Source organism: Triturus cristatus, chromosome 1_2 (assembly GCF_964204655.1).
Source record: "Triturus cristatus chromosome 1_2, aTriCri1.1, whole genome shotgun sequence".
Taxonomy (NCBI): domain Eukaryota; kingdom Metazoa; phylum Chordata; class Amphibia; order Caudata; family Salamandridae; genus Triturus; species Triturus cristatus.
In genome coordinates this window covers 456,802,126-456,828,597 of record NC_140580.1, presented here as the reverse complement: position 1 = coordinate 456,828,597, position 26,472 = coordinate 456,802,126, and the positions used below count along the sequence as shown (strand labels likewise).

Here is a 26,472-nt window from a genome sequence, read left to right as displayed (position 1 = left end):
ATAATATGTAGGGACATTTCCCTGAATCAAATTTGAAGTGTTCTTAAGAGCCTGGTTCAGCTTCATCCACTGTATTTCAGCAACCATTACAGGAATGCAGCAATCTACAAATCTGTCCTGGTGGATTTCTCTACATATTCATACTCTCCAGTGAGCCCTGGGTCTCCCAAAATAGAACCCAGAATCTTCCACGCATTGTACCATTCACAGGCACACATACAGACTTTCACCACTATAAGGGTAATGCATTTGGCGTCAGCTCAGTCCAACAAGCCCCCAATCTGTGAGACAGGCCTATTCATGGCCACACGCATGACCCTTGTTCACCCATGACAGCAAAAATCAGCACCTGGGATCCAGACATCATTATTGAAGGGGCACTTAAGGCTGGGGTGCAAGTCCATCACCATCAAAGGAACTTTTTCCTCCCAACACAATCTATCTATCTAATCCATCTATCAATCAATCTATCTATTGAAAAAACATTTAAATGTTAGTTGTTTTTCAGCTACCACAAAAGCGGACATTTCTTTAAAAATTGTAAGGCTACCTGAAGAAATCCCTTGTGTGTTAAGGCATATGTGATGTCAGAGGAAATGGAGGTAGACCAGGATGAACAGGTACATTTATTGGAAAACTATAACACTAAATAGAAGAAGATATTGCTGAATTGAAGCCTCAATGTGAACTCAGCCTCTTTGCTCAACATTCAACAATGTTTGGTAGCTCAAGTAAATATTCAATTCCATTTAACTCTCCCAAGTGTAACTTACTTGAGTATGTTGCTGCCTGTAATTGCACAGAACTCTGCTCAGAAAATGCATGCACCCTGAAAAAGGAGAAAAAAAGAGTAAAAGCAATAAGCACTAGAGTGCCATCTACAGGCCCTGATCGCTGGCATGTGTCCTTGCTGACTGAACAGTTGTGGAGTGCAGACAGAACATACATAACTCAATTTCATTGTGTCACGCTAATTAAAGATTATATTTACTGTTCCATGGTTATGTTACATTACCCTGCAGTCAATTAAGCCATGGTGAACATTACATGACCCATCAGGCCGCAATAACAGTTCAGTGGAATCCAACTTTTTTCTAGCCAATTGTTGAATGCCTTCTTCAGTTGAAATTCACAGATAGCCTGACTAAGCACATAGCCGCTGCTCGTACTAGACACCGAATTGGCTGTTTAGCAGCCCTACATGCATGTTTTCTGGAATTCCAACTTGTCTGTGATAAACATAAAGTCAATGTTTTGCACCAGCATAGGGATTAAGACTACTAGATAAACCTTCAGCCAGGAGGGCAATCCCTTACAGCAGCATATACATACTCATGGAACATGAAACAAATCAATTACCACAACATTTGAAAGAAAACCTTCATCCAGAATTTACATTCTCCAGCTTCTTCCCCTCACTTTTTTTGTGCATGGAAGGGAAGTGAATTGTGCACCTGTCTTGACTATATGGTGATTAACAAGGTTGCCATTAAAATAAATCAATATCCACTATCCTTAAGCTGGTGCTGTTTGATCAAGTTGGGATGCAGCTCCAGCTGCATTTGCATACTGCATCATAGTGGTTCTTAAACTTTTGATGTCTGCGGACCCAATGTAACCATTACTGGAATGTGTGGCCAGCACTGAATTATTTTTGGAATTGATAGACCCCCACCGAGTCAACCCTGGAAGCCAGGCAACCCACAGCTTTAGCAATTTTGATGATTTAAACAATACAGGAACAAGTATTCATCAAACAATCTCACAAATTATGCAATATATTATTTATTCACAAACAAATATAACAAAAATCAAGTTTTCATTTTAAAGGGAAGGTTGGGACTTTTCTAAATTCAAATGAGGCCATGCATTGCCCATTTTATATTCTGTTTGATCCATTTGTGCTGTTCTCACAAACCAATCTAAGGACAGCAACATAGGTGCCGATTCCGATCCGTGAAAAATATTCCCCGTACGAATCATATCCAGATTTTTTTACATACGAATCGTACAAGTCCCGTACAAACTGGCTAGTACGATTCGTATGTTAAAAAATCCATACGAATCGCATTGGGAAAATTCCCCGACACGTCCTCGGGTCGGAAAAAGTGTCCGACACGTCCCCGGACAGTTTTACGTACGAATCGTAGCGCTGGGGGTACGCACCGTACATACGGGGGGTGGGGGTACGCACCATATATACGAGGGGTACACACCGTATATACGGGGGTGGGGGTACGCACCGTACATACAAGGGGTGCGCACCGTACATACGGGGGGTGGGGGTATGCACCGTACATACGAGGGGTACGCACCGTACATACGGGGGGTGGGGGTATGCACCGTACATACGAGGGGTATGCTCCGTACATACGGGGGTGGGGTACGGTGCGGACGTGTAGGGATGGGGGCACGGTGCGTACCGGGCCCCCTTTTCGCCGTGCATCGTGGCGTACTTAGCTTTTCCGGCACTTTTTGGGTCCCGTAAAAATATTGCCGTGCGAAGTGCTGTGGGTGCGAATCGTACTTGCTGGTCCGTAAAACGCTGCCTGACTCTGTGCGAATGTCGCGTACGCGATGTCCCGGATCGGAATTGTGGGTATATTTTAGCCGGTCGGTGTTTTTTACGATTTGTACGGAAAAGGTGTTTCTGTACGAATTGTACTTGCGGGTTTGTAAGGTGGTTTTCCCGGGTACGAGTCGGATGGAGAAAACGCTCCGTCTGACGATTCGTACCCCATAGTGTGTAGCCTCCAATTCCAATTTCCTTAATATTTACTTACAGTCTTAAAAGTTTAAATTTCTAATTTTGCTTATTTATTTACATGCACCTAATTAATCTGTAAATAATATATTTTTTTTCAGCAGCCACAGACCCTCTGACTATGCGTCACAGACCCCTAGGGGTCACCAGATCACAGATTAAGAACCATTTGTGTTTAGCACCAAGTAAGAGTCTTAACAGATGATAAGTGGACAACCATATTGAGTAGGAGTGTTTATTAACAGACCCTTAGACTCTGCAAAGATACCTAGATGTGTTCTTTTATTGTTCACATAGATGTTGGCTTCATATTTTCTCAATCACATAAAATATATTAAGGCTGCCCTGCAGCATCTGTGAGATAAAAAACATGTTTGTCAAACTCAAATAATGTTTCTTTCACACAGATACCATAGAGATTCTGATTACATCATTACACTTGTGGGCGTTTGAATGGAAGAGAGCAAAGATTATTCTATGACAAAATAGACAAACTTAACCTCAGTGAAAGCAATACAAACTTTTCTTGAGTTTAAAATGTATATATATGGCTCATTCAAAACGTTGGTCTTTTGTGCAAATAAATAACAAGCTGTTACATAAAGGGAAGGCCTTTGTTTGGTCATAGGAAGCTGGATGTGAATTTCAGAGGCTGAAAAATGGTTTACCATGTGCCTTTGTTACAGCATTCAAATATGGATTTATCATAAATCTTTTAGGTGGTTGCTTTGAAAGGAGAGGCGTTTTGTCTGAATGGCATCTAGGATATGGACATATCATTCCAGTGTACTTTTTCGTTCAAAAATTCTCCCCCTCTGAGACCATTTTAAAAGACAAGAAGCTCTTTGCAAACAAAGTTTCATTTGAGAAGTGGGAACAATATTTATTGGACTCACAACTCAGGACTGGAATTTATATAGACAATTGTGCTTTGCAAGTCTCAAAATCAGCTTGAGATTTAACACACTATTCTCTACATTGGGCCTTGTTCTTTTTGGAATATGATTTCAACATTAGCTGTTGCCCATGTCCTAAAAATTATATCTCATATGTCTCTGCTTGCTACTTAAAAGTATACCATAGCTTCATTGTTGATTTTGAGAGCTTGGTCTCCTAAACATATTTTATGGTGGGGCAGACTTGAATCCAGAAAGATTATGATCGCCCCATTAACTTCCTTTGTACTATGTTTCCTGTTCACCTGTCTGAACGTTTCCTCTCTGCTGCAGACAAAATCACCTCCTCTTTTCTTTATAAGAAGAAAAAGGCCAGAATCTCCTTAAAAAAACCTATCTTTACACCATAGAAACACTAGTTATAACCTCCCCTATCAGTTCCACTTCCAAACACCCGTCCTTGCCACACAAGGAGCAGATGGTTTATAGATAATAACGATTCCCAACTGCCTTAGTACTTGGAAGAAAGAGAATTAGTTGCCCACAGCGTAAATGCAATTTTTACAATGCCTTGCTTCCCCCTCACATTCCCAACAAATACTTAAAAATACCAGCAAAGCAAGTCTCATGCTAGTCAACAACATGGAGACCAGCATATCTAATATCCTGTTATCTCTATGGAAGTGCAAAAAACCTGAAATTGATCCTATGCACGTTAATAAGCTCCATTGGGCAGATAAACATATGTTCTTTGTCAGAGTTTTATACGATGGCTCAAGAGCATTATAATTAGCAAAACGTCAGCTTTCTAAACAGATTTCCAATCTAGACTTCTACACTTTCCTGAAATTAAAAGCAAAATTAACAAGAATGAGTCCTCTCAGAGATCCTGACATAGACCATCTATTTGTAAAATAGGTTTCTTTAGGCCACACCGCCTCTAAAAAGTTTTTTCTTTCTCACACAATCAAACCATGCTCACCTCTCCCTGCCAAGTGGGACAAATATTTTAGAATGGTTAACCTCCCGATGAGGAAACACAGATAAACATTTCCGCAATCATGCTACACCACCAATCTTACCTTTTCTCACACAGTCCAAGTTATTCACACTTCATTTAGCATACTGGTCACCTTGTAGACTGGCCAAACTCAAACTATTTGACTCCAATTTTTGTTAGAACTCTAACCAAGAACCACGGGGACCTCACTCATATGTTCTTTGACTGTAGACTTCATAAATCCTTCTAGGGAAGTGTGGTGGAATAACTCTCTAAAATGTTCGCTCAAGTCATTTCACTGAACTTTCCAAAAGTTATATTGCCCCCCCTGGCTTCAACAATCCCTTTTTCATTGACTTGCATTGAGTATGCATTATTAGACTTCCTGTTACGTATTGCAGTGAAACAGATAATGCTTGATTGAGAATCTGCCAACCTTATTTCTTTTCATACATGGTGGGCATGGGTTACATACCTGAGAAGCATTTGTTGGACCTGACCCCTTTTGCAGGCTTGCTTCCAAACCTTTTGCCTATCTCCTTTAATTTTTCTGACCTGTTTTTGTTGTTTTTGTTAGTTTCATGGCTCCGGGGAACTTTAACCCTGCTGAACAGTGCTAAAGTGCATGTGCTTTCTCCTGTAAACTTGGTATGATTGGTCTACACCTGTTTGGCATAGTTAATTTACTTCTAAGTCACTTGCAAAGTGGTATTTTATATACTCAGGGCCTGTAAATTAAATGCTACTAGTGGGCCTGCATTGCTGCTTGTGCCACCCACAGAAGTAGCCTTTTAAACCTGTCTCAGGGCTCTTCCAATACAGGGCCTGCGTGTACAGTTTACTGCCACAGTAACTTGGCATTTAAAGTGATTGCCAAGTGTGGAACTCCCCTTTTACTACATATAGATCACTCCTAAGTTAGGCCCTAGGTAGTCCTATGGGCAGGGTGCTGTGTAGGTAAAAAGTAGGGCATGTGCCTTTGTAGTCTGGCATGTCCTGGTAGTTACAAACAGGTTATTTGGTTTCTCGCTGCGGTGAGGCTGCTCCTCTTATAGGTTTGTATTGGGAATTCCCTGTCGAGTTTCAGTGGTAATTTCTGATATGAAAGGAGTAGCGTTGCCATGTTTGGTATGTTTGGAATAGTGGTAATTAATCCTGCTTATTGGTGAAAGTAGATTTTGTAATACTATTTAGAAATGCCACTTTTAGAAGTGGGCATTTCTGTGTGCTTATGGCTCTTTGTGCTTTGCAGCCTGACTCCAGCCAGTGTCTGGTTTAAACTGACAGAGGTCTGTTTTGTGCATTCACTCTAGACAGTCACAAAGGGAGCTGATGTGTTTTGCATACACTGATGAGCATTCCTGATCTAGACTGGTGGGAGGAATTATCACCTGCAACTAAATTGGGATGTGCCTGCCTTTTACAATGTTGTCTCCGCCCCCCTGTAATGTGTCTGGAGCCAGGGCTAGAGATTGAATGGAGGTGTTGTGCACTTCTAAAGTTTGTATTGAAGTTACCTCCACATCAAAGACATTCTGAATATAAGTACAGGGGCCCTGACCCCATGATTTGCATGGAACCTGTAAACAGGCGGTGATGGCTCTACAGACTGCACCTTTCCAGAAGGAACTGTCATGCTGCAAGGAAAAACCGCCATTGAACTCCCTTGTCTGTTGTGCTGACCTGTGGCTTGCTGGGCTTCAAGAAGGGCTGCCTGTTTCCCTACAAGGACTCTGCGTGCTGGCCTGCTGCACCTATTCCTGCTTGGTGTCCCCAGTGATCTCCCAGGGTTTGGTGGCCTGCCCTATGTTTGTGAAAACATAGCACTGATGAGCTCTTTATTCCTTTGGCTCTTGGCCACAAGCGAAGCATGTGGTGAGCGCTTTAGGCTTCATTGATCTTTTCCTGAAGTGCTTGGTGAATGTGACATTTGGCATGTATCTCCTACCAGGTACTGGCGTATGGTAGGCCCCTCAGTTATGTGAGCAGCGTGGGCATTCCTGCCTCTCTAAGGACAAAGCACTTTTATGATAGTGTGGTTGGGAACTCTCCCTGTGACTCAGCAACTGGTCTTGCATGGGCTGCACCGAGGAGTAAAGACTGAACCAACGCACCGCACCAGATTCATTGCTGGGAAGAAGAAGAAGCCACCCGCAACATCAGCTCCACCATACTGCAAAGAAGACACACTGCATGGTAACCAGAAGTAGCCGGATACACAAAGCTCATCCGTCTGGCCCCGTCTCCAGGATTCAAGTGTAGGGTGAGGGAGACAGTGTGGGCTCCGGATGCGAGGCCGCCGACCCGACTGAGACAGCCTGATCTGATATACAAGGGCTCCCAAGGGTGAGTCGGGCCCCATGGGAGCTTGGCTTTCGGCTCTGCATCTTCCCACATTGGTTTTCCGGTACCGCGGGGCCAAGACCTGTTTCATTATCGAGGCTGTAGTCTCCCCGGTGGATTGGGCATTGTGGTGCTTGGGAGACTTGTTTCTTTGTTGTGGCCTCACGGGGTGAGTCCCATGGCCCCTCCCTGATCAGGAACCACCCACAGTCAGGAAAACGAGTAAAGTTACTGTATGGAAAGTAATAGACAAGCAGGTGTGGTCATGCACTGAACTTGGTGCCCAAATTACCACCTAACATGTAGTTGGAGTGCAGGTGCGCTGCATCCTGTGTGTTTTGGTGATTATGTGCTTTTACTCACCACATGCTGCATGTGTGCTGCGGTTTTGGTGAAATGTGGTGATTTATATATTGTGTCATAACCTGGTTCATGTTTGTGCCCTGATTTATGATGTATGATGTTTATTGCCCTACCATGACCGGTTAACAAGTATTAATTCTGAGTGTACATTATGGGCCTCATGTAGGTAAATAAATTTTACCGGTTCGTAAATACCGAGCCGTACCGAATCGGTAAATTAGAATCGGTAAGTTATATGTAGGTAAAAATTCGGTAACAGTTACCGATTCGGTAACATTCGGTAATTACGAATCGGAATACACCGAATCGGTAAATACCGAGGTGGAAGCCACCGATTCGGTAAATACCGAGGTGGAATCCACCGATTCGGTAAATACCGAGGTGGTATTTAGCGATTCGGAAAATACCGAGGATACTACCACCTACCCTTAACCAAGTAGCCAATATCACAATCATGCCATCATAGAAGGACTCTCAGGCTTGAATAGGGGACCCCATACCTCAAAGATCAGCTCAGTGAAATCACATCACAGGAGCATCAGGAGTCTCCTCGCAGGAAGGCTCGCCTTCGGTCTGAACAATAAACATGATGTCTGTGATATTAAAAGCACCAACTTTCAGGTATGTGCAGCTGCGCGTGTGCCATGGCTAAATCGTGGGTCGAACAACCCAGAGTGGAAAACATGCATTGTGTAAAATTCCAGACTGTGTGTCACAGCATGTACAGACCAAGGTCGCTGCGCAGTGCTTGGGATGGGAACAACATAATGCACTCGTCTGAAGGAATTTTCGAGTCATCAGTTTATTCGAGAAAGAACATGTAAACGCAGTGTCGTGTGCAAAGACACAAATATGGCTACATAACATTCAACGCGGTCATGCCAACTGAACAATGCATGTTCGTATGCAGGGAGAACTCACTACACGCCCCCTTGAGCGAAGCAATATGTAATAGGCAAGAAAAGAGGGAAAGCAGAGTTCAGTTTGGTCAGAGCAGGACAGGGCATAACCAATGCAGCGCCAAAGTCCTACAGTCCAATTAATTGCAGCATACAATTGTAAAAAACACAATGCATATATAGTAAACAACTCAAGCAGACCATCAGGAAGAGAAAAACGAGAAATGAAAGAAATGAATGTCGCGCCAGGGTGCTGTCCAGTAGCACAGGCGCAATGGACGACTATCCAGTCAATCCATGAATGTATAGGCAGCATATGTGGCCACGGCTTCCAACAGCCAATCGTTTTCAGGGCCACTAAAAGTCTCAGCCATCCAATTGAGTAAAGAAAAGGAACATACGTGTGCTCCAACCAACGGAGCCTCTAGCACAATCTGAGGGCACCCGGAATGTTCCTCCAAATAGCTCATGGACAAGAAGTCGTAGGCTGCCGCTGAGATGTCCCAATTACCCAGGATACCAAGCGCCGCTCCACACTCCATGATCCGGACACCATAACAGGACAACTCGTGAGACACTAAGGGCCGCATCAGTCGATCGAAATCCGGCACCGGAGACAGCATGTTGGTCAAGCACAAATCCAGAGGCCATTCAAAGGGACAATCCAGGCAGTGCAATACAGGTTGTACGCAGGTGAAGTAGGAATACCTGAAGGATAATCCATAAGCCAGGCTCAAAGTCGCCAATGGCAAAGTACCATAGAAGTCAAGCATCCTATCACGAAGAAGATGCAGACGGGACAGGCGCTCGTGTGGCACAGAAGGAGCAGCCATTCCGTAGTATGAAAAGTAAAAGCAGCACACCTTCCACCAGCGCCAGATGCAGCGGAACACCTCCAAAGATGCTCGGGAACAGTGAATGTAAAATGCCGAAATTACACAAATAATAGTGTGGAAGGAGGTCACGAGACCCGAGCCCCACATGTTCACACAAATTGAGCCAGGCCGGTCGTGGACGAGGCATTGATAATACATTGGATCAAAGAGCCGAAATGCAGGGGGAGGTCAGTATTCAGAAGCGCCTGTTCCTCAGTGCGCGTAGTAGCAACGTGAAGGACAAATATTTCACGAGGGAAGTCAAAGGCACCTGTTTGTGAGACAATGGCGCTCTATTCTGCTCAACTAGTTGGACTCTGCTTTCAAGGTTGGAATCGAAGGTCAGATGGAAACATCCCGCCGCCCATGCGGGGGTGGAATAAGAACAGTATTGCAGCAGACAACTTCATGCGAGACAGTTATGTACGGGATTACCACTCACATCCCGCAGCAAACATCATTTATCATATTTAAATGAATACCGTTTGCAAGCACAGTGAAAGAAGGTGTAATCACAGGCACTGGGATACCTCGTAGGACGCACGCCGAAATCGGGGCTTGTACATTGCATGCGCCGTGTACTTGCATGTGCCCATTGTCTCATGCATGAATCCTAGGAGTGAGAGTGCTAGTGCTAATATCTATAACGGCTTAGGCCTTCTCCATGTTCGCTTGGTCAATGGCTCTCAGTCTGGAGGCCGCCTCACTGTGCGACAACTTGCAGACCTCGTTGTAAATAGCATACGCGCACCTTTTGGTTCTGCCACCCACGGGACCTTTCACAATAACATTCCATTCGGTATGCACATTGATGGAGTGGGTGGACTTCCTGATCCTGTAGATGTGCTCTGTGTCAGCTGGTGGACAGAGTGGGATGTGTGTCCCATCAATGCAGCCAATGTAATGGGGGAATGAATTCCTGAAGGAACGGGACAGGCAACTCTGGGATACACCACCCACCGCAGCTGTCACCACCTGCGAAATGCCGGATGCCAGCAGATGTGGGCTGCAGAGCACCTGCACATGTGGGGGTATGGCGTGCGCCCTTCTTATTGGCTGGTCCAGGAGTGGGTGTAGGTCCCTGCTTAAGTCCATGATGGTTTCGGGGTGTAGCCTGTACCTCTCATGTATCTCTGCATCAGTCAGCTGGAATAGTGTGATGCGCTGTCTGTGGATGCGTTCCTTCCGTCGCCAAACCCTCAGTCCTGCTGCCTGTAGACGTAGGCGCATTGCAATGACGTGCATGGCTGCCAGGCTGTCCACGCTGTTGCATTTTGGGATTGCTGAGCTGCACTGCTGTTGGTTACCACCTGCTTTCAATCCGTGTTAATTACCGACTCTTATTTACCGATTTTCCTGGATTTCTTATTTACCGAGTGCTCCTACATGTCATTTTAATTATTTCCACTTCATATTTACCACTTCATGTTTACCGATTCGTTAATGATGTATTCGGTAACTATGAATCGGTATTTACCGCCTCATATTTACCGAAAAGGGGTTTTTGGACTCCTACATCTCACTTGTCTGTATACCGGTCGGTAACGGCATATTTACCGAAAATCGGCCGTTACCGACCGGTATTTCGCTACCTACATGAGGCCCTATATGCGCAATGTTGGTGCTTTTATGACGTGTGCAACATATAAGTCTTTACTTCACTGCACTAACTGTAATGTTATGACAATTGCCTAATTGGCAAAGTGATTTATTGTTTATGTCATGTTTGTTCTACGTGTTATATACAATATATAAGATATTTTTATATAATATTGTGTGGAGTCTCTTTTGTGGTGTATTTGTTGTGTCACTGGTGTGTGTGTGTGTGTTGCACAAACACTTTACACATTGCCTCTGGGATAAACGTGACTGCTCTGCCAAGCTACCAAGGGGGTGAGCATGGCTTATCTTGGGTGTATAACTTCCTTACCCTGACTACAGTGGTGGGTTCTGCTTGACTTAGGTGCATACCCTAGCCTTTGTTCCCTTCTAGTTGCTGGGAATGTCTCCAGGTATTTCATAGCGATCATCAAGGACTCGGAGGGAGTACTGGTAAGCTTATAACTAATTTGGGTTTTTGTCCTGTCTATATTTTATTTATGTACCTTTTGGGTGTTTACGTATAGTGTAGTTAATATTTGGTTTTAGAAGTGGCAGGATTTCTATACAGTGTCAATCTAACTGCTGAATGCAAATGCACATGAGAAGGTGGATCTACGGATGCGGAGCAGCCAGCTGAGATCGAAGAAGAGCTTAAGCAGCTATGGGGGATATTCTCAAGAACGTGTGATAACTACCACAAAAGTAGCTTAACGCAACTCTTCACATCACAGTCTATCGTGGGAAAATAACTACGTGGTAACGTGGTATTCCCAAGCCGGCGGTACCATGCGATAGGCCCACGATAACACGTCAAATGTCCACGATAAAATCAACGCGACACTGCAAAAATGCAAAACACGAACGCAAAAAAACGTTGCGATGAGGCCAATCGCAATACAAAAACCAGCAAACACCAGCCACGGGCCTGCAAATCCCACGCGTTATGCGGTAAAATACACTATAAAAGCAACGGAAACAAAATGGAGAAGAAATATAAACTGCGTAGCACCATGGACGCACCCGGACCGAGAGCAGAGGCCGACGCGACCCCCACAAGCCCCACAGACCACCAGCAAGGAACAACGGAGTCGGAAAAGGCCAAGGAGAATAGTGAGAGGAAGACGGGTTGCAGTCCGCAGGAAAAGCAGATCAGCGTCACGGAGGTGACAGAACACTACCATCAACTGAGACCCAATTAGACCAACGTGAATGTAGTCAGAGTGTCGAGGAGGGCATTGGAGGAGGCCAAAAGGCGCTGGCAAGATGTGTAAAGCCAAACCAAGCACAAACCCGCTGCCAACAGGAAGGCAGCAACGGCAACAGGAGGTGGGAGTCCTGTGCCACAGGAGGAGCAGGAGGAAACGGGGGCCACAGTCATCAGTGTGGGGACACTGCAAGGAGGTGGGAGTCCAGACACAGCTCGAGAGGACCTGACACAACATCAACAGGGTGAGTAACGACCAGGGACTGGGGGGACGGGGGGAGTTAGGCACAATGGCACACATGCACAACAATGTGTAGCACACTGCACACCCACAATGACCCTGGATCATGTCCCTGATCCCCGTGGCACACTGCCGCACACACACATAGCAATCACAGCACATCCACATTGACGACAATGTGGTACAATGTGCAGACCCGACACCGCCGAACAGAGGTCACAATTGGCTGCATTCATGCGCTGAAACAGGCCAACCACATCTAACAGAGCAGGAAACTGTGAGAAGGAAATGTACGTGTACAACCTCACATCCGTCATGTAGTCCAAATGTCCACTGTCCCGCATCAAAATCCAGCACCTCCCAAACAGTCACAATGTACATAGTCATACAGTCTGCCTGTAAACAAGAACAATGTGCCAACATACATGTCAACACAATGTCAACATGCATCTCCCCTTCACATTGCAGAGGGACAAACAACACCTCCAGCAGAGCAGACCAGACTACTCATTAGCGATGCTGGAAAGGACCACCACAACTTTGACACCGACGCCCCACAACAGATCATGGACATCCCAGGCAATCCACCACCAGGACCAGGGCAGCCAAGCCACATAAAGGAGAACCCAGTCCCTGCACAGACCACACAGCAGGAAGCACCCGACAGCACGGCTGGCTCCCAACACCTCACCGAGCCACACATGGCATTCCAATGCCAGGTGTCAGGATGCCAAACGGAGGTGGCCGAACAGGTGCGGGTGGGGTCCGAACCCATGGAATACGAACTAGATCACATGCATGGGTGTCTAATTCCCCTCAGGGACCACCTACACCACACAAAGAGACCCACACTGTGACAGAGACACATGCATTTGCACATTTCCAGTACTGAACCATGCCAAGAGGCACGCAATTATCATTCACAAACCCACGCTGGACTTGCGTACGATGGCCCAGTCCACTCCTCCTACATATTGAGTGCATGACGATAAAGCTACATGTCCAAGGTCTAACATGTTGGCATCCGCTGTACACAACACAATGTAATGTTGTCAGGCCCGGGGCCCTCATGCATTCATTATGATTAGGGCTCCCGGTTTTATGGTATTTATGTTTTTGCCATTTCCGTCTGTATTTATCCATATTTATTTTTGGGGCATTTTATCTGTATTTATCCATATTTATGTTTGCCACAAGCAAAAGATGAAGCTACAGCTAATATTTTTCCACATTTATTTAAATTGTTGCTTATTTATCTTATGCCCATAATTCAGCCTAAGTCTGCTAAATGTGCCAATGTAGATTTTGTAATTCTCCTTAAGAATTTGTCACAAAGTATTTAAAAGGGCATGAGTAAAAGGAGGCTCAGCCCTTCAAACCTCTATTAGCGTCATTTCCTATCCTCATGACTTGTGAAGTTTGTCTGCTCTCGTACCACACTTCTCATCCCAGCACAGCTATGAAAAAAATGTATGGAGTTTACCTGTCTGTATTGATAATGTTGTGAAATCTCTACGGGCCCGATTCACTGGACTAACTTAAGACAAAATCCTAAACGTACTACCATTTTGGTATTCACAGAAGGCACTTACTCATTTTGGTATTCACAGAATCTGTGAATTGGGCACTACATTCTGAATCACTATTGAGGGCCGTAGTAAACACTATAGTTGGTGATTCACTCGTAGTCAACTCTTGCATTAGGAAATTTCAAATCAGTGTTCACACAACTCAGAATCCTAATTGAGACCACATAAATCCGTCAGTATAACTGACCACCTTCATCCAAAATAATAAAAACTTTTAATGTGTGACCGAAATTAATCTAGACTGACCTCTGGTGCGATGAACACACCACTGAAAGCATTAAAGAGCGCATCCACATTGAAGCCGATACAAACCAATTAAAATATTTTATAACTCCTTTTCAGAAAATTCACCAGCTCTCTACTCAAGAAACAAAGGATGCGATCAGGGTGTTTGAGATCGGAGATTAGCCCTGCACAATTAAATAAACAAGCATGTGCACCAAATATGTAACACAAGGACAGATTTATTTTTGGTAGGCACGGGGAGATAAAGTGACATGTACACAGTTTACACAATGTACTTGCACTGAAAGAACAACCTGGCCACAAACGCAGCCAACACTCCGGCCCTGACTGTGAAGTTGCCATTAAGCTTCGCTTAGCTTTAAAGACCCAGTGGCTGGAGTGATTGTGGCTGGATTGTTCTTGCAGCCACACGTTGCCGATTTAAATAATATAGCGCGAACAGAGGTATTGGAGTGCTTTACATTTTCCCACCAATTATCTAAGGACACATTCATTTTTGGTTTTCATGGTAATATTAAGTGACAGTACACCGTGTACTGCACTGAAAGACCAACCTGGCCACAAACTCGGCAAACACTCCGGCTCTGACTGTGAAGCTGCTATTAAGCTTCGCTTAGCTTTAAAGACGCAGTGGCCGGAGTGTTTGCAGAGTTTGTGGCCGGATAGTTCTTCTACCACATGTTGTTGCATATTTAAATACCATAGCACCAACTCAGCACGGAGGTATTGGAGCGCTTTACCTTTCTGCACTAATTATGAAAGGACCGCCATTCATCTGTCCCCGACAGTACGTACGTCAGATAAATACACTTACCTTTACCTTGAAATGGCGATGGGCTGGCGCAGAGCTCTCTCGAGTGGCGGAGCCCCGGAGATGGCGAGAGAAGGGCTGGGGCAGCAACAAAAATGGTGACAGGGAGGCTCCTTCTGCACTCTGGCTGGTCACTGTGAAGGTAAAAGAAGGAGGAAGTAGGGGGTGACCCGCCAAAATAAAGGGCAAAAGGTATGAGGGTCGGGCGGGATAAATATTAACACGCCCACACAGTGACGCCTGTATCGAACCACGATTGGCTCAGGGGCACGGCAGCAGGTCAAAAAAGACCCAAATTGGAAGATATCTCCAGCAAATCACAAACTGTAAGGCCCTGCAGGTGAGAGGCGTGGTAAGTCAACTCAGCTGAAGCATGGCAGCACACTAGGTTTGCTAGTGTTTTACCGCTTCTAAATATAAATACAGACAAAGGAAAAATAGTTTCCCGTCTGTATTTATATGTAAATGTCCATTTAAACGGAAAACCGGCAGCCCTAATTATGATCACATGGACACACGCAGATAGTTTTGTGGAACTGGCCACGGGCACGTGCGCCTGCCTCCTTATTGGCAGGGCCACATGTAAAGACGACTGTGTTGGATGTGTGTGGGGTGAGTGTGAGCCAGCCCTCACGGAGTGGTTGGTGCTGGCAACAACTTGAACAGTGAACACTATTAAAACGGAAACTGCAAACACCATCATAACAGAGACAAATGCAGAGCATCATGGAGGTAGCCGGTGCAAGTACAGAGGCCACCCAATATGTAAACAGAAGTGTCCGTGAGTTGCAGTGCATTGAGGTTGGGGCTCCTGTAGTGCCGAGCAGGGTATCAGGCAGATGATGGCATCGATGACAGGTGTGAGCAACTCCGTTAGTCACCCAGTACGACTGTTCCGACTCTTGCAGTTGGCGGTTGGAGGTGGTCCTGGCGGTGGTGGCTTGTGCCTCCTGCTGTGATGTGTCATCCGGGCCGGTCAGGACTCGATTTGATGTGTGAGCCCTGGTGTAACACAGTTGAGGCCGGAGGCAGCGGACTGTGCAGGGCCACATACACATGACGTCGACGACCTCAAGGCCATCATCTCAGAGGCCATGCAATATCTCAAGAGACAGGGTCCCTGACTTGAGCTGCACAGAGTTAGTGGCTCCGGATGCACTGTGGCAGGCACAGGCACACCGCCACGGTACAGTGACTTGCGGTGCAGTGAGAAGGGGCTTTGCGAGCTGAGCGGGTCCTCATCGATGTCCGAGGTGAATGTGGTGGAGAGTTGCGGGTGTAAGTGGAAGGTGTCCTCCAGGACATGATGCAGAGGGTAGAAGCCGTCCAGAAGCAGCAAATGGAGGAGTGGAATGCTACTGCCTCGTTTTTGCCACCAAGTCAGTATCACCGACATGATGGTGATGACAACCCCCGGTCCATGGAATCAGTTGCCATCAAAGTTCAACCACAAAGTGTCCATGGATCTCGGTGAAAAGACTTAGTGGCACCGGAGCTGAAAGGGTATGCAGTCTGCGATAAGGCCTGTACAATGATATCAAGTCTGCCATAAACAAATCAAGACTGAGTTTGAAATGTGTGACCTACTCCAGCGCAGTGTGCCCCGAGGCAGTGGTCAGCGCAGGCCAAACACGGTTCAGCGAGGCCCTCCTGGAACTCTAACACATGACGTTTACATGGCATTTGGGGGTGACTTGTGGTTGACGGATGTAAAAGCACTAGACCTAAGCGGGTGTTCAGTCAGTGAAGATGATGTGTCCTGCCTGGTACGGACTGGATTGGATTGGTGTAAGGCCTGCTGGACCGCAGAGTAGGCCGAAAGCATAGTAATCAAGGGCCCACAGACATGTGTGTTTGGGATGCTATGCACAGACTTGGTGTCACCACATTGAAGGGAGTATAGTGATTTAAACTCTGCCTTCATGTGTGTACTCGGACATTGTATAATCAAGACTCACTCCCAGATGTGTGACCTACTCGACCGCAGTGTAGGCCGGAGGCAGAGGTCAGGAGGGGCCCACAGCCACGAGTCGTGAGGCAGTTGTCGGTAGTGTTCGATCACCTCCGTAACGATGATCTTGTTTTCCTCCTGACTGAAACATGTCATCCTCTTACACCTCTCTTTGCATGCAATGATATGCACTCTGCATTGAAAAATCAAGACTCAGTTCCAAATGTGTGACCTACTAGTCCGCTGTGTATGCCGGTGCAGTACATCAACGAGAAGGGAGTACTGCGGCCCTGTGTCGCGGAGGCCGTGATGGTCTGAGGAGGCTGCCAGGTTCGCGGCCCTCGGGCTTGGAGCTTGCACCAGCACGTGGTGGGCCTCTTTGACACGCCGGTGTCGGCAGGTGTGCATTGAGGCCTGGGTGCGCAGGGCCTGGCAGGACTGATACGTGAACTAGCGGCCCGGGGTGTGGCAGGCGCACAGGATTGCAGGCAAAACCACTCACGGCCTGGTGGCAGGGTGAGGGGCGCCGCCCTGGAAGAGACGTTGGGCATTCCGGTAGAGAGCCACGACCAGACCTACATGCTTTTTATTCACACCCCTATGCTGGCCTGGCGTAAGCCAGGCCAGCCCACTCCGCTCACTCTTACAGGGGGGGACATAACAAGCTACATTTCCGGGATCTTCCCAACTGGCTGGCGTGACAGGGTTGCATTCACTGTCCAATACACTCCAAACACCAGCGGTGTATGTCAACATGGATATGGGTGTGGTCTGCTTACTGCAGTCTGGCCATCGCATCCATGCCACACTTGGCATTGAGTACATTCGTATACATCAGTCACTTGCCTCCTTCACACATGCCTGGTCCCCACCTCTTCCCACAATCTGCTATTGTGTGGCTGAGGTGCCATGCCATTGATGGCTTATGTGCATGGCTGTCCCAGGTTGCCACAGTAAGTTGTACTGTTGTGTCTGGTGGGTGGGCATTCCCAGTGTTGTGAGTTGCATGATTGTGGAGTTGAGGTGTGTGGTGTGTTCATTTGGTACTTGCCAACAAGCAGTGCATTTCCGTAGGTGCCAGCCTGGAACCGCCGGTTGATGATGGGCTGTCGGAAGATGTAGGACTCATGCACTCTGCCTGGGTGGTTGGTGTCGACGTTGGTGTAGATTCCCCGGTGGTCCACTATTGCCTGTGCATTGATGGACTATGTGTGCTTTCGGTAGCGGATGTTGTGTGCAGGGTTGTCAGGGGGCACAAGTAGGACATGTGTGCAGTCAATTACCCCCTTACACGTGCGGGAAGCTAGCTATGGCTTAGACAACTTGCTTGGTCTCCAGCTGTTCCTGCGCAGTGTGGGGGAAGGATAGGTAGTGTGGTACCAAGCTGATGATGGCATACAAGACAGTTGTGTAGAACTTGGATTGGGCTGGCTGTGAGACTCCGACGACTCTGGAAGTTGTTGTTTGTATGGTCCCAGGGGCCAACAGGTGCAACACAGCCAGCAGCTTTGTCTGCAGAGGGATGTTGGTTGTCCGCTGTGTTGGTACCATCAGCCTGTGGGTAATGGTGGTCAGGATGCATAGGATGGTTGTCTTTTTGAGCCTGTGGTGGGCAATGACATTCCCTGGTGTTGGGTCTGTGAGGTTGGTGTGTTTTCAGGAGGTCGCTGTCTTTGTCTACTCTGCCTCAGTGTTGGTCCGGGAGGGGGGCGGGGGAGATCAGGGGGACCCTTGGGTGGTGTTGGAGGGTGTTGTGGCCCTGTTGAGGCTCCGAGCTGCATGATCAGTGGATCCATGGCATCTGTTGTTCTTCAGGTGTGGCTGTGGTCTGGACTCCCTTTTCTGGTGCCGGCTGTAGTCCGACTTTGCACCAGGTCAGCGCAGGTGTTAGTTTCCTGCTGCTAATGTGCCTTATCACCTGTTTTGTGATCTTATCGCAGATCAGGCTGGTCGTTGAGAATGTTGAGGTGTGGTGTTGTCGCTGATTTTTCCTCTGGAACGCATACTCTGCTTCTCATTAGCGATAGTTGCCGGGGTCATCTGTGGCGATGTTTTTTGAGAATGCTGTCGCCGGAAAACTGGTGATAACGGCTGTTTGCACCAGCTTGTGAATGGGGCGATACATTTATCGCCAATTTGGCTGCGATAAAGTGGCAATAACTCAGCGATAGCTCCTTGGGAATATGCACCTATGTTTCCTCTCTCTTTCCAGTTCTCATGCCGCCGTTTCTGCATATCATGGTTCGTGGCCTCTTGGCAACATTTATGACAGTGAAGTGAGGGCTTGGTTCACATCGTATTTGGTTTGGATCCTGACAAAAAAGTCAGAGTTAGAAGGGATGTGTGGGAGAGGAGAGTGGAGTTTGAGTGGACAGAGGTGGAATGAAGAAGGTAAAAGGAGCTCATGTGAGTTGCTGCTGGTGAGGCGGTGTTCATAGAAGCAGTGTACAAGAGGAGAGAGGTTGTAGGAAGTTCAGCGGGGGAATAGTAAGAAAGAGATTGAGATAGTGTTGAGGAGATGGAACAGGGAGGAGAATGGAGAGAGAAGGATTTGTTGAAAATTATGTTGCTAAATAGGACTTATATAATCATCTTTTCATGGACATATATTTTCGCAAAAATCCCAAGTGTTAGGATACACACCTAATTACCTATTTTTTTCGATTACCGATTTCCATGGATCACGAAAGCAAGACTTTACTATTTCGCAAAATTCTTTTTAGTTGATGTTTACCCAGAAGTCATGGTTCGGCAACTTTAACTTGCAATATCTGTTTTTTTTTTGTCAGCCCGGTCCCTGATGTTCCTGAACTCTGGCATGTCTGCCGCAAAGTATCACTCATCCTCTTCTGCCTCATCTTTTGCATTATTTCTGAAAATCAAGTAAATTCTTTGTAAGGCATTCCTCATTCATGGGCAGATGGTTGAGGGGGGCATAAGATGCCACCTCTAAATATTTTTTCCTCTCTCGTGTGGACAGTAAGGGACAAAAAGCACTTGGTGTAATGTAAGGGCAGTGAACATTTTTGTACTGTTATGGGGAGGCTTAGGCCTGGGGATTTATGTCTTCATATTCCTTTTTGTTGCCAACATTTACTGATATTATCTTCGGTTTGTTTACAGTCTGGTACCTGTTGAACTAGTCTCCTTTGAACTTTAGGCCACAAATGTTTTTTTTCTCCGTTTTAGTAGATTTTTCCGCTGTCATGAGGGTGCTATGGGCCTGTGTTTGGATTTCGTTTCGGTAATTTGTATGCAATACATGCGCTTCTTGGGCTTGCTGGTGGTGGAGGGAGGCTTCAGGAAAATCAGCTGTTTTCTCTTTGCTCCCCATGCTTCCTGTCTTGCCGCGTGCTCGCCGGCAATTGTGTCACAACTGTCGATGTTTGGTATGTGATGTGCTGTGTGTGCGTTTGCGTGTGTGGGCCTGTCTCTGTGAGTGTATGTGTGGAGACATCTGTGTAGGTGTCTATGTGTATGAGTAGGTGTTGTGCTAATAACTCTTGATTCAAACCAGTTCCTTTCAAAATGTATTACCTGAATATAAAAATATATGTTTGAAACTCATTTCAGTTGCAGGGAATTTGAGCGCATTCTACAATACGTGTACTTTCAGAGTCCATGTGTTTTTTCCTTTAGTTATAGCATAACGTACAAATGAAGTCGCTGTGGAGTGAACACCAAGTTACAGTCCATTGTTGCTGGAGAAATGCATATAAAACTGATCTATTCACTGCCATCTTCGGTGCCTAAATCATGCATGGCCTTGAAACGATTTCTTTTATAGCTTGTGGTTCGGTGAACTGGAAGAATACATTTTCTTGTTATGTCTTCTTTTAACAGGCTCTCTTGCTTTGTCACAGAGGACCTTTCATTCCAAAGATGCCCATGTGAAGTGCTGTTTTCAGCAGCGAAGTGGTTTGATTTGAAAGATTTTGCTTCATTTTTCAAAGCTGTGCTGAAATGAAGTAACAGTATAGTAAACAAAAGACAAGCCGCTGCTAAACTGCAGTGGAATGCGCTGTGAAGATCGTGTACTGGCATTATTCATAATGTATTGAGTCTTACATATGTGTGACCTTTTCTGCAATGGATATGCCAGACTGAATTTTTTTTTTTAAGTTGATTTTATTTGATCGGAAAACAAAAATAAATTTCCACTTTGGACAGTGTAACACTGCCCATTTTCCAATGTTTAAATCTCCAACCAGTCCATCACGAGCTACCAGTAGCTCCCAAAAACCTTCAGCCTTGTGTTCATTTTAGCTAAGAACTGCAATAAATAAGTGTTGTGTTTTCTTTTGAAAATTAAGGAAAGGCTATGCTTATTTTACATTATTATCAGACTGCAAATAATGCCACATGCAAATGTATGACCCATATGGGTCACAGAGGCTCAGAACTGAAGCACTGAGGTATTTAACTCTGAAATAAAAGTAATTATCAACTCAATATTGGAGCATGAGAACAACATTATATTTCTGAAAGCTTTTAAATGAGAGAAAATTAAAATGAAGGGGTAACTTGATGATTAAGTTAACTCTGCATTTTAATTTTCTCCCTTTCCAAAGTATCACATTTACAAACAGCAGGCATATTGCTCCCAGTGGCTGGTAGACATACTGCCATATTTATAGCTGAAAAATACAGGGGCATATTCTCAAGGATTTATCGCTGAGTTAGCAGCACTGTATCGCAGCCAAAGTGGTGATAGATTTATCGCCCTAGTCACAAGCTGGTGCTAACAGCCGATATCGCCAGTTTTCCTGCGATAGCAACCGCAAAAAACAACACCACGGATGACACCGGCAACTAACAATAATGAGATGCAGAGTAGGCGTTCCCGTGCAAAATCCCGCAACAACACCACTTCGCAACAGTCTCAACGGCCAGCCAGATCGGCGATATGTTTCACAAATCATGCGATAAGGTGCGTTAGCAGCAGGGAATTAACACCTGCTCTTTCCTAGTATTAAGTCTGACGATAACCTGCACCAGAATTGGGAGCCCTGCCCACAGCCACACTAGAAGAACAACAGATGCCATGGAGCTACTTATCATGCAGCTCGGACATCCAAGAGGGCCACAACACCCACCACCACCACACCCAGGACCCCCCCCCCCGACAAAGTTATTTTACATCAACTTTACAAATTCACGAACAAAACAATTCACCGGATGTCGCCCAATTACAACAATTAACATTCATGTGTGGTCAGAAAAAGGAGATTCATTCATTCATCTCTGAATTTCCAAACACATTATTTTATTCAAAATTCAAGATAAGAAGGTGTGTCATGCGCTCATCAAAGGACAGGGAGAGAGAGAGACAGAGAGAGAGAGAAAGAAAGAAAGGGAGAGAGAGAGAGAGAGAGAGAAAGAGAGGGAGAGAGAGAAAGAGAGAGAGAGAAAAAGAGAGAGAAAGAGAGGGAGAGAGAGAGACAGTGGAAGGAAGAGAGGGAGAGAGAGAGAGCAAGAGAGAGAAAGAGAGAGAGAGAAAGAGAGAGAAAGAGAGGGAGACAGAGAAAGAGAGAGAAAGAGAAAGAGAGAGAAAGAGAGGGAGAGAGAGAGACAGTAAAAGGAACAGAGGGAGAGAGAGAGATAGAGAGAAAGAGAGAGATAATGAGAGAGAGAGAGAGAGAGAGAGAGAGAGAGAGAGAGAGTGAGAGAGAAAGAGAGAGAGAGAAAGAGAGAGGGAGAGAGACAGTGAAAGGAAGGCTCTTGGCTCATATATGCCAACTGTTGTGTGTGTATCGCATTGGTGCACCATAAACCTAAGGCCTAGCCTCAGTTGCAGCACGAAAGCCACATCACATTTCCAGAATGTAAGCAGTAGTCAGACTAACATTAGGGATGGAAGTTCCTTTGTCGCAATACATAAGGCGGAAGGACATCTGCACCTTCGACCTTGGTCTTGCATGCGGCAGGCACCCCCTGAGAGAGATACCATAGCAGATGATGACGACTCCCACACTATGCACAGTGATAATGAAAGACCTACGTATCCACACCCCACACACAGAAGTCCTTGCTCGAGGTACTCTTGCATGGAATGCCCTTGACACTTACATACACAGCAACCCATACGTCCAAACGTTGCACACACATAGGACTCATTGCTCCGAGCTGTGGCATATAATCCACATAACTGCCGCAGGTCAGAAGAGTGCCGGTTCTACGGGAGCCACCAACGCAATGGCAGGACATCCCAGGCACATACACAACTCCTGTCACTTGCATTTGTTGGGGGCACTGCCACTGGCAGTGTTGCACATCAGTTACCGTCTGAGCTTCCCTCTTGCGTACGTCACATGCGTCCAGCCCTGGTTCCACTGTCGATCATGCATATTCGAGTGGCTCATGGATGTCTGCCTATCCGACACAACGGTAGCTGAACTGGATTATGACTTGTGTGTGCACCCCCTGTTGGCCCACGACCAGGAGTGTAACCGTGATACCCGTTCATGTGATGCCTTGATATTTGGCGTATGTGCTGGCAGTTGGGCATAGGAGATTTTACAAGTCCTCATGTGCAGTGACCACATTGAAGTGCACCCCTTTTGGGGTATGTTGCAGATTGGTGAAACGGCGTGGACGGAGCACATCTGTCCGGACTAGTTAATGGATTGGCTCACCCCCACGTTCGCTGAAGTCAACAACGATGTACTCTTGGAACTGATTGCCCACGAAGCTGCTCTCGCATTCATGGGCGAGTAACTACGTACCTGCAGCTACAACTGATTGTAACCCAGAGACCCAACACCTTGTTGCATCTTGGAGAAGTGGTCACATATCCCACCACAAGAGTGGACATGGCTGCATTCGCCTGGACTCAGAATGCATGTGAGTGCACCTACGCGTGTTGACACACACCTGTGCAAGGTGAGGCAGTCTCATGGGCAGAGCTGCACAGCGTCGCTTGGCAACGTTCCTAAATCTGACATTCTGCTGGAGGGAGAGTACACACATGGCAATGTACTACTACATGTGACCTTGTTGGACCCTTTCACCTGCTCACTGTCAGTAGAGCAGACAGTCAACGTAGTCCAGTATTACAGCACTATGCAGATCCCCTGGGCTGTGAGTCGTGTCCCCTGACATGGGGCAATGAGCATACGCCAAACATCACATGACTCGTCCAGCAAGGCAAGGTGGGCTGAGTCCGTTGCCATCCGTAATGATTGGTGTTCATTTTTGCCTCCCCATTTCTTGCACCTCTACATGTTCCTATGCTGCCTTTTAGTGTCTGAAGCATTGTGTCTTGCCCGTACTGACACGCACATGCTAATAAAGTCTTAGCAACTTCACTAGTGTTCAACTGTGATGAGTGTTGATTAGAATGACAAATCGTGTGCCTCAAGGAGCATTGTCCGTACACAGGGAGGGAGGGACTGACTGACACATTTCACTTAGGGGTGAGTCCCTATTGCCAGCTCCACCTCTGTGAGCCAGACATTGTGGTTGGGATAGTTGCTGGTAGACCTGTGCTCTTACATGTCTTCAGCAATGTTAGGTTATGTTATGTTAATATCATTTATAACGCGCATGGCTACTCAAGAGTGTCCTGGCGCGGAAACCAAATGATGAAGGGAAGGAGCTGGAGAGAGCGACGCATTTATGCAAACAGCCAAGTTTTAAACAATGTCCTGAACAACCTTGGGTTAGTAGTGTTCCAGAGTGTGCAAAGCAGAGAGTTCCAGGCTTGAGCCGCCTTGAAAGAGAAAGAGCTGCCCCCCACTCGTACCAGACGGAACCAAGGGATCACTGCCAGCCACTGAGAGGCTGAACGCAACAGTCTTTGTGGCACATAGAAGCTGAAGCCATTCCTCAAATATGGTGGACCCAAACCATGGAGGGCTGCATGGGCCAGGGTGAGGGCCTTGAATTTGACCCGTTGAGCCACAGGAAGCCAGTGTAGGTCCAGCAAATATTGCTTCACACTACTTCTTCCGGGGATGTTTAGCAGAGCTCAGGCTGCCGTATTTTGTACAACTTGCAGCTTCCTCAGCGGGAAGTCTGGTAGACCTATATAGAGTGCGTTAGCATAGTCTAGGTGCAAAAGAATCAGTGTCCGCGTGACCATTTCCTTGGCTGCCCTGGGTAGCAAGGGCAGAAACTTCCTGAGAATCTTCAGTGTACCAAAACACTGTCCTGCCAGTTTCTTTATTTCTGTGGAGAACCTAAGATCCTCATCAAACCAAACACCTAGGTTTTTGACAGGCTCACCCACAGAGCTAGGTAGAGGGTAGTTTGTCGGCCAGAGAGCTTCCCTAAACTGTGGAGGAAAAGACCCATATAGAAGAACCTCTGACTTCTTTTTGTTACACCTCAGATGGGCTAAAGCCAGCCATTCAAAAACTGCCATTAGACAGGCTTTGGCCTGGAAAGGAGATGCATCTGCCTCCCTCCAAGTGAAGAGGAGCTGGGTGTCATCCACATAAGCGATGATCTTCACTCCCAGCTCCTCTGCAAGATGAATCAACGGGGTGACATAAATGTTAAACAGCAGAGGGTTCAGGGTAGATCCCTGCGGTACTCCTGTAGACACCTTTTGCGGGACCGAAGAGGAGGGAGGGAGCCATACTTGCTGTGATCGATCTTCTAGGAATGACTTGAGCCAATTCCATGCTCGACCCGAAATACCGATGTTGGAGAGATGAGCAAGAAGCTGGGAGTGTGGTACCGTATCGAAGGCGGCAGAGAGGTCCAATAAAATCAAAGCTGCTCTGCCACCAGCGTCCAGACACTCTCTGATCGCTTCAGACATCTCCACCAACACCGTCTCTGTGCTATACGTAGCCCTAAACCCTGATTGGGCTGGGTGCAGAAGGCCAGATGTTTCTATGAAATTGGACAACTGTTTGAACACCGCTTTCTCACACACTTTTGCTATGGCAGGCAGAAGTGAGATGGGACAGAAGCTAGCCGGAGAGGACATGTCCAATGATGGCTTTTTAGGTAAGGGAAGGAGTTGGGCCTGCTGTCATTCCAAGGGTAAAATAGCTGTCTGAAGGGACATATTAATCAGGGTATTAACCTCAGGATGAACTACCTCTGCCACGGCAGCTAACAGCCTGGCAGGACAGGGGTCCACCGGAGATCCCGATTTTAGCAAATTGAGAATGGTCAGTGAGTAAAACTCTACAGAGCTTCACCCAGAGTAATCAAAGAAAATTCCGCTAAGGAGGGAGATGAACTAGATAGACATACACTGAGTCCAGAGATAATTGTAGAGGGAAGTCCTGCCTGACCTATACTTCCTTGTCCCAGGCCGTCATGAATCATCTGGATTTTATCAATGAAAAACCTAGACAGTTTTTCGCACCATATGTCATAGGTAGGAAGAGTAATGTGCTCAGCACATGGGGAAACAAAACTCTGAACAATTGAAAACATTTCTTTGGCGTTATTTTTGGACTGAAAAATGCGCTCCGCATAATGGTGACTTTTGGCTATACCGATAGCAGTATAGTAAGCTTTCTGGGCCGTTCTTGGAGCAATTTTAGCGAGGGGGCAGTAAGCTCCCCTCCAGCTTCTTTCCAACTTTTTTACAATGCTGCTTTTGCTCTTTAAGCTCACTAGAGAACCAGGGTTTTGAGGGAGAAGTTCTGGCTCGCTTATGAGCGAAGGGAGGGGATAATGAAGCCACCGCCTGCGAGATCTAGTTCGAAAAACTCTCCAGAGCTCC

The 26,472-nt window shown here is 46.4% G+C and overlaps 1 protein-coding gene across 1 annotated transcript in view; it reads right to left on the bottom strand.

The window, feature by feature from the left end:
* The window catches only part of LOC146867488 (uncharacterized), a 434,961-nt gene that overhangs the window by 121,387 nt on the left and 287,102 nt on the right, over nt 1-26,472 (bottom strand). The window contains exon 5 of the mRNA XM_085622074.1: nt 774-829. The gene's annotated coding sequence lies outside the window, so the exon portion shown is untranslated. The remainder of the gene's footprint in view (nt 1-773; nt 830-26,472) is intronic.